Source organism: Phlebotomus papatasi, chromosome 1, assembly GCF_024763615.1.
Source record: "Phlebotomus papatasi isolate M1 chromosome 1, Ppap_2.1, whole genome shotgun sequence".
Lineage (NCBI taxonomy): Eukaryota > Metazoa > Arthropoda > Insecta > Diptera > Psychodidae > Phlebotomus > Phlebotomus papatasi.
In genome coordinates, this window is record NC_077222.1 from 72,495,891 (window position 1) to 72,508,492 (window position 12,602).

At 33.5% G+C, this 12,602-nt stretch overlaps 1 protein-coding gene across 1 annotated transcript in view; it reads left to right on the forward strand.

Moving 5' to 3' along the window:
- Nucleotides 1–3,766: 3,766 nt before the first annotated feature.
- The window catches only part of LOC129800707 (glutamate [NMDA] receptor subunit 1), a 159,195-nt gene continuing 150,359 nt past the window's right edge, over nt 3,767–12,602 (forward strand). Inside the window, exon 1 of the mRNA XM_055845305.1 lies at nt 3,767–5,207. The gene's annotated coding sequence lies outside the window, so the exon portion shown is untranslated. The remainder of the gene's footprint in view (nt 5,208–12,602) is intronic.

The window sequence follows — 12,602 nt, forward strand, 5'->3', positions numbered from 1 at the left end:
GTAATTCGAGTGTAGCGCTGTTTCAGGAAAGCATGAAGATTGAGATATAAAATTAATTTAATTATGTATCCAAGAAAAACCAGGTGGCCTTACTTAGTTGGATAGAATTGATAAACGTTGGAAAATTAGCTAAAAGAAACTTTCACCTGCCTGAAATTGTCTCTGACGTCTCTGAACTGATTTGTTTTGGAATCAGGCAAAACTTAAAAATCTATAAATTTCTTGAGAATAATTTGAGTTATACTAACTACTTGATTTATACGAAAGGTGAAGTACACGAGGTGTGTTAAAAAGTAAGGTGAATTTTTATTTTATTCCTTGAATATTTATTTATTTATCAAAATATATTTTATTCCCTTTAAAGTAGCCCCACTCAGATATAATACACTATAATGCACTATAATGCGCTTTTATCAACCCTCGAAGTCCTTTTGATATGCGCTTTTTCATCTGACTTTGAGCTCTTTCAGCGATGGGATCTTGGTCTCTAAAATCGTGACCAAGTATCGTATTTTCACGCATGTTTTCAATTCTGGAAATTTCAAAAAGTCCCTGGGTGCCAAATCTGGTAAAAACGTTGCCTAAGGCATGATTACGGCATTGATTTTCATCAAAAAATCACTAACAAGCAAAAATGTGTGAATGAGCAAAATTGGAGCAAACTTCTCTACTAGACGTTATAAGTCCAAAGCACAAAAAAATTATAGGAGGAAGTGGGGCAGCTTTGTAATTGGATATTTTCTCCTATTTTTAAATAGAATTGAGCCTTATCATGATGTAGTTTAGCTTCGTAATTGGTTTACTGAGCTAAATTATATCGTGATAAGGTCCAGTTTCATTTAATAATAGGAGATAAAAACCCAATTTCAAGGCCGCTCGAAATCAAAAGTGCCCGACTTTCCCCAATGACATGAGCCAATCAATATGTCGATAATCTCATTATAGGGGAGACTGGGGCAAAAAGTCACAAATCGGATATTTTAATTTTTAACAAGCTACTCGAGCGCTTCAAAAAATTTCTAATTAGCGCAGTTTCATAGGAAATTTACCGCTCTACAACTTTGTGAAAGTAATTTTCCTATATTTTGTAAGGAAATACGTTTATCGAGCCAATTTCTAAAAGGTAATTTTGTGACTATTCTCAAAAATGCTGGGGCAAATAGTACCAGACATTGGGTATTATCATTTTGATTCGCTTCATTATATATAGACTTCCGTAAATTTGAAAAAATACCTAGAGGACATATTTTCATAGAAAATTTATTCATCTACACCTTTGTAAAACACCGTTTTCTCTGCGATAAAAGTGAGAAAACGAGAAAAGCGCTTTTCAAGATATTTTAGAAAAAAACACACAAAAGACTGCAAATCGTTTGACCATTGTAAACAACAAGCGGCGAGACATAATAATGACGTTTCTTTTCGCCGTGAGACATCAGAAATTGCTCCTTTTTTTTGTTACTTTTTGCTCTATACCTTTTGTTACTTTTTACGCCAAGTGGCCATTTTTAATAAAAGGATTTCTGGAGAAAAGAACTTTTGTGAAATTATAAAATAGATAGCGGATTCGTATTCAAAAAATCGAAATTATTTAGAAAATATGCACCAGTGCATCAATTTTGGAAAATAAGTAGGTAATAATTGTTATCTTCTGCAAGGAAAACATTTCAAAAATAGGGCTAAAAATTTCGATATTTTTTTATTTTCTAAATTCCTTGTTTGAATTCTAAGAAACTTACGACATTGAAGAAGGTCTATGGAGGCTATCTATAGAAAAAAAATTTGAGCCGCTATCTTTTTTACCTTAGATGATATTGAATTTTGAATTTTTCGTTTTGTGACCCTTTGCTCCAGTCTCCCCTATTATTTAAAGTAATTCTACAATTTTCCTTAATAATTTTCCTTACTTCTTAAATGTTTTATTCGACTTTTGACGTCTAAGGAGAGCATCATCATTATCATGTTCCAGGTCTTTCGTGAAGAAACTATACCATTTTTTAAATTTTATTTTTGCTGAAAATGGACTCTCTAAATTCCATAATTAACCTCTTATTACGTTCGAACGTGTAATTTTTTTCCCAAAAAAATCCTAATACAGATTCTTTGATGGATTCCTTACTAAATCATTACGCCAGTCTCATCCAGAAAGAACCAATAAATGATCAATATCTTGTCATAATTTAGTGTAAAATATAGATATTTTTCTTTGCCATATTTTTATCAGATTTAGAGTAACGATAACGGGGTTCTTTCACAACAAATTTATGAATACAGATTTGCATTTTGTGAAAAAAAAATTGTTTTTAAACCTTTCAAACCTTTAATGATCGGTTAAAGGGGTTAAAGTTTATTCAATCAATCGTTTTCCGTTGAAACGAAGCAATTCTTCGAGAGTTATTATATTGTGTGACAGTAGAATTTCATTTATTGAAAATTCTTTGCAGACACACAATGGCTTTGAAGAGTTCGGAGAATGGTGGTGGAGAGTATAGTGACTTGTGTCCCAGGCGTCCCAGGAGTACTATAATCCGATCCTTCGTTTTTGCCATTTCCAGGCAATATGGTAAGGGAAAGATACAGAGTGTTAACCTGTCTGAGGACAAAAAGTTCATGTGTAGGTGTAAAAAAATCTTGTTCTATATTCCTTTCCTTTGCCGTGGTGGTTTCAATTTATTGCCATAGTCACTCTCTTTCATCTAGGAGAGATCGTTTTTCATGTATTTTTTCCGCACCTTTGCCCGTTCATGCTAAAAGCTTTTTTTCCCATAGGAAAACTGATAAAAAAGACTTCTCTGTGAAATGCAAAATAGTTAAGGAATTTGAAGGTGAATTTAGGAAAATTGCATGATGTAAATGAATTCTGCTTAGTTTTCTCAAAGCTATAACATCAGAAAGTTTATGTCTATTAGGCACTTGGCGTGCTGAGAAGCACATCACAGACCATCGCATCTCCTTGACACCAATGATGATTATGACATTGAGCAGCGTAAAGGCTTCCGACGCTGTCGTTTACTTCAGCGCCTATCCCCATCTTACCACACCTACTGTTATTCCCCACACCCCCAATTCTAGGAATACACCAATCCACCAGACCTAAAGGCAGTCTGAAAGTTGACGAAGGCTTTTATGTGCGTGTACCATCCATATAAATACAGCACGGACTTTCAAGAGGAGAAAACCAGAGATCATCTATAATTTATTGTCGTTTTTGGGATTTTTTCACACAAGAGGCATGAGAACCTACCTCTTCCGAAAGTTTATTCATGGTTCAACAGACACCCCTCTGCATTAGATTTCATACCATTTTGCCAAGTATTTGGGATCAATGTTTCCGTCTCGTCCCGCATAAGCTTAAATTTGTCCTCAGAATAGAACACGGGATGAGCATATTTTCTAAATATCCGTTAGCCAATGTTGGAAGCAAAAGCCTATGTTGGAGCATTTGTCAAAAATCATTAACCTAGCCATTTTTTGTCTGTTTGAGGGCTACAAAACACATCACCCTCGAGTATGGGGAGTGGGATAGGAATAACAGCGAGCTTTTGGCCGAAAAAATGATATACCCCATTGGGGATGACATCAACTCCATGCTCGCGTCACAATGTCAAGAGAGCATGGATATGCGAACGGGAGAGCTTTCGCATGTTGTCCTATCTCTCAGTGCTCACAAAAAGCTTCATGCGCACAACAACATCCTGCTCTGAGTTGGGAGATGAATCTCACAGAGAAATGCCCCACCCGCAATTGCAGAGAATGCCTTTTCGTCAGTCTGATCTAGACCTCTTCCTCACGAACAACCCTCACGCGGTGTGTGTGGCAACGAAGAAAAAGAGGATTCAGAGCCTTCTAGAGCCTCCACTGTTGCAAGTTCAACTTGATTGTCCTGGAAGGGTGTTCCAGGACAACGGTGAAAAGGAAGAGTGTCTCGCAGTAAAGTAGTTTTTCAAGGCAACTAATAAAATTACTGACAGCACGAGTCTCAAGAGGAAATTAGTCATTTTTTTCATGTCTGCAGTGAAGACTTATTCTAAGAAAGGATTGGATTAGACTGAAGTTTCAATACTGTTTTTTTTCGTTTTTGGCAAACGTTGTGGATTTGAAAGACAAATAGTTTAAAAAGACTACAAGGATAATTTGTGATTAGGTGAAAGTTAAAAATAAAGTTAAATAGATCAAAATAACATTGGTGCATAATGTGGCTTTGATTTGCGTTTGGTGCTGATTGCTAGGCGTGACAGTAATTCCCAAAAAGGGGTGATAGGTGCGGTAGCTGATAGAACTTGGTTCTAAGCGAGAGTAGAGACTTGATACTCCCTGCTTATCTTTCGGGAGGCCACCCTGTCAGGGGTGATCAACCCAAATTGGGGAAAATGGGGTGTGCTCCATCGGAATAAGGTCACACACACACTTCACAGTCTCTCATCTTATTCTCTCCTTAAGCCAACATTCTTCAACCCTTGACGTCTTTTGCCTACAAAGTAGCATCTATACACTAGGGACCCCACACTCAACATTTCCAACGACCACAAACCATCAGAACACAAAAGCTCTCTATCAGGAGGAATACCAGTGTCAGAGACTTTCTCTCAATTTTTTTCTGTGCACCTTCCAATTAGTTGTATATCAACCCGGTATTCCCAGGAACACCCCTAGTTATGTATTCCAGAAGATGTGTTGGTGTCTAAGCTTCTTCCTCATCACCAGAACCATCAGACTAAGTTAGTGTCGCCAAGGCCGCGTATTATCAGCTCATGCTTCTTCACTAGAAGCTAAGGGCGTGATCGTGAAAAATAGAGCGTGTTCCAGTGGCTTAAAGTGTCTCTATTGAGCATAAACGCATAAATACCATTTAGAAAAAAAAGCCCAATCCCTATTATAATATAAGCTCCATCGTGTGACAAAAAATAACCACTCCTACTAATTACATAATCTCTGTGCGAGTGTTTTTTTCACTCTCCTCTCTGGGTGTTTCTGTGTGGAAATTGTACATTTTCCATGCGGCAGAGAGTTTGGTAGACAAGAGAACTTAAAACCATAAGTAAGGTGAAATAAAAACTCTCTGAAAAGTGAAAGAATTTAATAAAATGTTTCTGTGTACTGTGAAATGCGATTGGTGATTTTGAGGTCGTACTCAAAGCTAAAATGGCACAAGATCCACCACCCACTGTGGCCATTTCAAAGGCTGAATTAGCATCAGAGGCAACAAAGTAAGGAAATTTTCCCTCTTATTTTTCCCAACAGGGAATTCATGTCGTTCAATACTCCATGGCGTCTCTTAAGGTGTCTACACATTATAAGAAATTTCTATCAAAAATGAGCTTCAAGAAGTGTTCTTCAAGAAAATTGCCTACACATTGGTGAGAATTTTTGACAAAAAGATGGATTCTTGAAGAAAATTTGTCTAATGTGTAGACAAATTTCTTCAAAAATCATATCCAATTGAAGGAAATTTCCATCAAGAATTTTTGAAAGAAATTATCGGCTACACATTGGAATAAAATTCATCAAAGTCATTCTTGACAGAATTCTTGAAGGAAACCATCACGATTCAAGATTGTTTTTCACGAAAATTTGTTATTTTTTGCTGGAAAAAGTGAGAAAAGCGTTTGGTGAAGTTCCTTGGGATAGTATTTAGTGAATTTGTGAAGAAAATCTTCTAAATATGCAAGGGAATAGTGTTTTTCTGGAGATGTCGTTCCTGGTGGAATCCAACCCAGCCTTTGAAGGAACATTTCCTGTGATTTTCCTCCAGAAATTGCCGGAAGTTATTCCATCTGTGTATTCTTGAGGTGTTCCACAGTACAGTGGCCTCGTACTCCATGGATTGCAAGATGGATGGAAAGGAGAAAATTTACGGGCACTTTGGAATCTCTGCCTTGGTTACCAATCAAAACAAGAGCTAACCAGAGCCACCGAGGAGATCTCAATGCAAACGAGAGCTATCCGGAGCTACCAGAAGCCATCACTTGAACCCCAAGAAGAACATCAGAATGATCTTTTATATCATTCACTTTCTCAACCACTAGGAACTCTGTGGGATTGCTTCCTTTCGAGAACATCAGAACTGGATAGCCACATGCCTTCAATTCCTCATGTCAATGGAACATGGAACCCAGTAAATAAATCAGTAGTGGAATTATTTTGGAACATCCATGGAATTTTCACAGGAATATTCTTCTATTATATTAATTTAAAAAAAACTACATTTTTTACATAATAGAGATCCTTTATGTATTTTTTTTATTTATTAAGGGGTCCATCTGGAAGATGTTTGCCCCGCCTTTATGTAATTTCTAATGATTATTTATTAAAAATTCCTACTTTTAATAACATAATGAAATGTAAAGGACTAGATTCAAAACTAGATTTTTTGGGAGTCTTAAAGTGTAATTTTTGGAAAATACTCTTAAGATCTCATAAAAAAATCCTCCTGATATTGATAAAATCCTTTCCACAAGCGTTAAAAACTTGAATGAAACTTTTTACTGATCAAAAAAGACAATAAATTTCAAAGGCTGTCTCTTGACATATCGACCACCCAGAATAAGACCTGACTAATTCGTGAATGGCCAACTTTACAGGAGAGCGATTTAAAGCTGAAATTTGCATTTGCTAATAAATCAATTAATTTAACTTCACTTTCCTAATATTGTACATCAAACGAAAGGATTCGATAAAAGTTATCTTAATTCCATAAAATTTTCACAAAATAATGTGTATTTTAATAACTATTACAATATTTTCCGAGTTGTAACATATTTTTCCTGAGCTTTCATATCAAAAGCTCAGGATAAGACCCGAACAACTCGAGTTTCCCACGCTGCCAAGCGACCCGGCTGGTCACGCATCACTTTTCAAAATTGTTTCGATATCATTCCCCATACGCATCACTATCTATGTATATTAATTGTTCTAAGTAATTTTTTCAAGACATTTTAACACTTTAAAACCCGAGCCAAAAAATCACGTAAAACACCAAACTGTCATAAAATGCTAGAGCAGTTATTCTCCATAAAAAAGCAATTTTTCAATATTTTTCGTTTCGTAAAACTTCACAGCAGTTCTAGGACTCATAAATTATTTTTTCAATAAATATTTTCCCATTTTTCTAATCATTTTTATATAAATTTTGTGAAAATTGACAACAAATGCCAAAGTGAATTTTTACAGATTTTCGTAGCAAAAAGGCAACTTCTGTTGAATTTCCTTATACTACAGTAGAGTCTCGCTATAGTCCATATTTGGTTCCAGATTTGACACTTGAGTCGCACTATAGTCCATGTAATTTTTTAAAATTATCAACGACTTTTAGTATTTAAATTGCTCAACGGCTTCCACTTTCTTTGCGATTGTGGTACTTGTCCTTACTTTCTTCATTGTGGATCACAATTATCACAACTACTCAATAAAGTTTGCCAAAAATATTAAAATACAGTAGAGTCTCTCAAATTGGAACGATTGGGGGGTATTTTTGACATTTCTCACCTCTCAAATTCGAACGATATTTTTAAAACTAACTGAATTTATGTGAGATTAAATAGCACTTTGAATCAAATTCCCGTAATTTCTCACAAGTGTTAGTTGGTAACATACTTTCTTTTCATTTTATTCGCACATAATGTGTATAAATATTCAGAAAACAGCACAGAGATATGATTTTTAATCATCCACAATACGAATTTTTTAACATAACCCTACAATTGACATTTTAAATCCAACCGGCGTTCGAATTTGAGAGATTCAGATTTGACAGACTCTACTGTAATTATGCTTGTCGCGTACTAAAAAACATAACCTAACTTAAAATCAGTGTTTTGAAATCAACGGTCGATAAATTGTGGACTATAGAGCGATGGCTTATAGCGAGACTACTGCATTTGTTTACATATTTAATTTCCTTTTTCCTAACAATTTGGAAAGAATCTTAGAACTTATATCTATATATTATCCTGTAAAATTTTAAAATTCTCATATATAGTTTAAAAAGAAAAGAAAAAGTAAAACAAAGCGAAAAGTGAATTTTCACCTTTTTTTACATTACCATTCTACATCAATTCTTGGTCTTATATTATTTAATTTTTAATAATTATTTTATTATTTTCACGTATTTTTTACGATTTTTTCGAATCGTGACAAAACTCAAAAATATTAACATTTTTTAGGTTATATAGTATAAGCCATTCAAATGTCCATTTCGGATGCCAACTACGTATAAAAAGGTAGCATTTTACGCCAATTTGGTATTTTACGCCCATTTTTTAGTTGTTTTTTTTTCAATTTTTAACATAATAAAAAAGTTATCAACTATTTTTTTCTACTAAACGAAAGGTCATTAAATTCTCTATACATTAGTGTTATCACTTAAAATTAAAGTAAAATGTCAATTTGGGTTTTAAAGTGTGAAAAAATCAATTCATTCAATTTTCGAATCGAACAAATGTGATATGTCGATTGGCATTGACAGATATCAAACGCAAGCGTGAAAATTCCACGGCAATTACAGAATTTACCCTGTGGGAACTGTAGTGATGGGAAAATGTCGATCAGTTGGTGTGTGTCTAGGATGGGGAACTGGAAGGGGAAGAAGAAGAAGAAGAAGTGAAGTGTGGAATGACGGCTAATTATCCGAAAGAAAATGTAGAAAACTTTCATGTGAAAATTGATTAATAAAAAGATATAATTATCGAAACAAGAGGTAGTGTTTCAGTGAAGTAGGACGGGTAACCACACCCCCTATAGGTCTTATATTATTTAGTTTTTATTATTTTCACTTTTTCACATATTTCTTATTATTATTTCTAACCAATTATCAAGCAACAAAACCTCTTAAAAGTTAATAGGTTATGAGCTCTCGCGCCAAAGAGAAGTTTGATGAATTAGCATTTTATTGCTTTTATCCAGGTTTTGCAACACTTGCAATACTAGAGAACCTCAAAAAACTATCAAGATATCAGTAATATTTCATAAATAATTGCAATATTCGCAAAATTTATATTCTGGATTAAATCGTGAAATTTTCTTTGATCTTTATAAAATATAAGCCATTCAAATGTCCATTACAGCTGTCAAACTCCATATAAAAAATACTAGCACTTTACGCCTATTTCGTATTCAATATCCAATTTTTAGTTTTTGATCCATTTTTTTAATTTTATAGAAGAGTTATTAATTATTATTAACAATACTGGTTATTAACTAGATATTACCAAATTGAAAACTATACATATTTGCAGCCAAATAATAGCTTATCTATTATCGTGAAATCAGCCGGAATACTTTTGACATGCAAAATGATGACGTCACACGGTCGAATTATGCGGATCTTATCCTGACTGAATTGAAAAATGAGTGAGATTTTGCTTTTTTAGAAAAAGCGCTATAAATTTGGAAATAATTTATATTCAGGTATAATATTCACAGGGAAGGTAGAGGGTTTCACGGAGTATCCGAAAAGCGAAAAAAACGAATTTTGCAAAAAATCGAGATAGTCGGATTATATTCTGAGTGGTCGATATTATACTAGATTTTTTTTAGTTCATTTATTTTAAACCGCTTGTATTATATTATAACATCCCCACATCAGATATATTTTCTACTACTAAAAATAAGCAAATCTAAATATTTAAAAATCCACGTAATCTTCTAAATTAAAAGTCCTTTACATTGCATTATGTTATTAAAAGTAGGAATTTTTAATAAATAATCATTAGAAATTACATAAAGGCGGGGCAATCATCTTCCAGATGGACCCCTTAATAAATTAAAAAAAAAAAATTACATAAAGGATCTCTATTATGTAAAAAATGTAGTTTTTTTTAAATTAATATAATAGAAGAATATTCCTGTGAAAATTCCATGGATGTTCCAAAATAATTCCACTACTGATTTATTTACTGGGTTCCATGTTCCATTGACATGAGGAATTGAAGGCATGTGGCTATCCAGTTCTGATGTTCTCGAAAGGAAGCAATCCCACAGAGTTCCTAGTGGTTGAGAAAGTGAATGATATAAAAGATCATTCTGATGTTCTTCTTGGGGTTCAAGTGATGGCTTCTGGTAGCTCCGGATAGCTCTCGTTTGCATTGAGATCTCCTCGGTGGCTCTGGTTAGCTCTTGTTTTGATTGGTAACCAAGGCAGAGATTCCAAAGTGCCCGTAAATTTTCTCCTTTCCATCCATCTTGCAATCCATGGAGTACGAGGCCACTGTACTGTGGAACACCTCAAGAATACACAGATGGAATAACTTCCGGCAATTTCTGGAGGAAAATCACAGGAAATGTTCCTTCAAGGCTGGGTTGGATTCCACCAGGAACGACATCTCCAGAAAAACACTATTCCCTTGAATATTTAGAAGATTTTCTTCACAAATTCACTAAATACTATCCCAAGGAACTTCACCAAACGCTTTTCTCACTTTTTCCAGTAGTGAAACAACAAATTTTCGTGAAAAACAGTCAGAAGAGGTAGAGACTTGGAAATGATGGCAATCTGTCAAAAAAATTTTTGATGGAAAATAAAAAACCCAATGTGGAGGCATTTTTCTTCAAAAATTCCTTCAAAAATATGAATTTTTCTTTAAAAAATTCTTGAAATAATTCTTGATGAAATCAGCTCCAATGTGTAGACACCTTTACATAGCTGACCTTCAAGCTTTGTCCCCATCAAATAAGAAAAAATCCCTTTCATTCTGTTTCCCCATCATGAGATTCTCGTGCAGACGCTCTTGTATAACCACGATACCTTTCGCGTTCAGCCCAGTCTGATTTTAACCCTTGAGAAGTAATAAATTCAACCACAAAGTGTCCTACTCATTTATGGAAGCCACGGAAGTAAGGAAAAATTATACTTACCATTGAGAGGACTAATTAAGAGAGCTTTTATGACTCAACAAAATATTAATTTTCCGTATACTTTCTGCAAATGAAATTGGCTTTAACCTGCAACTTTGCGAAAACGTTTCATTACGTACTTTAAGTGGAAGATATATCTTTAAAACAAAATAAATATAGCAAGTAAAATCTCTAATTTCATCCCCTAAAGTATTATTAAAAAGATTATATACACTACACTTAAGTGTAAGAAAAGGCTTATTTTTAGGGTGGAGTAAGCACTTTTCGTCACCTTAGGGTTTGAATCCACTGCATTTTCAAAATTATTGTTCAAATAACAAATTTTTTGAAGCCTTGTATTTTTATTCAACCAAGGGGTAAATTTTCAAATTCACATGAGAAATTCACAACTCTTAGATCGTCATTTGTGAGTATTTCGTTAAGTTTTCTTGAAAAGTGTCGTGAAACATTTGCGGTGTCTTAGAATTTACAAGATAATATTTTTGAAAATTTCTTGAAACATTTAGAAAGAGTGATTTTTGACCGATGAATTTATCACGTGACAAACTCACCATCTCAGATTTCATATCCAGGAAACTTCCCGAGAATTTTTAGGCATCTAATTGATTTTTTTTAATAATTCATGGGTTCTGTACTTCTGCCACTTTGTAAACATTATTGGTCATTATTTTTTTTCACATTTCCATATTTTCGAAATCTTCAAAACCTGCAAGGGTGAACAGTTTTATATCTCGGAATTTTATCTCACACCCCCAAAAGGGTGATGTCCTATAGTCTATCACCTTCATGGTACGAAAATAATAAGCTCTATGTATAATAAAATTATTAATTTTATATAACATTATTTTTATACATTATATAACATTTTAAAAACAAGAAACTTCCCATGAAAAAGTTCCAGGTTTTCTAATTTTCAATAATTGCAGAACTGTTGCAATTATCTGCCAATTTAGCATAATTGCAATAGTTTTTTTTAGTATAGTTTCATGATAAAATTAAGGTGTCTAGGAGCTAGCGAATTAAATACAGTTCTGGAAATTTTGCTTTGAGTTTTAAAAGTATACGTTCGAGATAATTTTCCTAATCCAATACTTCATTATTCGAATATATCAGACTTTTTAAAAGTATTCTTAAAGTATGATTTGAATGCTTTTAAAATTATAAAATTATAGCATTTTGGCTATAAATAGTTATAGACAAAAATACTGGATTTTAAAAATATTATTGTTAAAATTATAAGAAATATAAGATTATGAAAAACTAGCAAATACATGGCCAAGTCTTATGTTTTCTGATAGTAATATTTTAGCATAGTAATATTATATATGCAATGCATTGCATAGTAATGCAAATTTATTCTGGTAGTCTTATTTTGGAATGGCAATATACAAATAGATAAATAAAAATAAATTTAAATTGTGTGTTTTTTATGTACTGGGCCACTATAGGCTATGTAGTATATAGGTTTATATTTATAGGTTTTTATAAGTGTTTGTTTTTATCAATACACTTAAATACAAATAAGGTAAGGTGCTCTCAAGTCGACCAGTTCCTCAATTCGACCGGTAGAGTTATTTATTCAACTTATTTATATTTGCAATAATATTTGGTGTATGATCTAACATTAATAGGTCAATTATTTCATAAATAAATACGAATCAGTGACAATTTTATAGAAATTCATCATCAAACATTCAAATATTGACCACCGGTCGAGTAGAGGAATCGATCGACTCGAGGGCACTTTAACT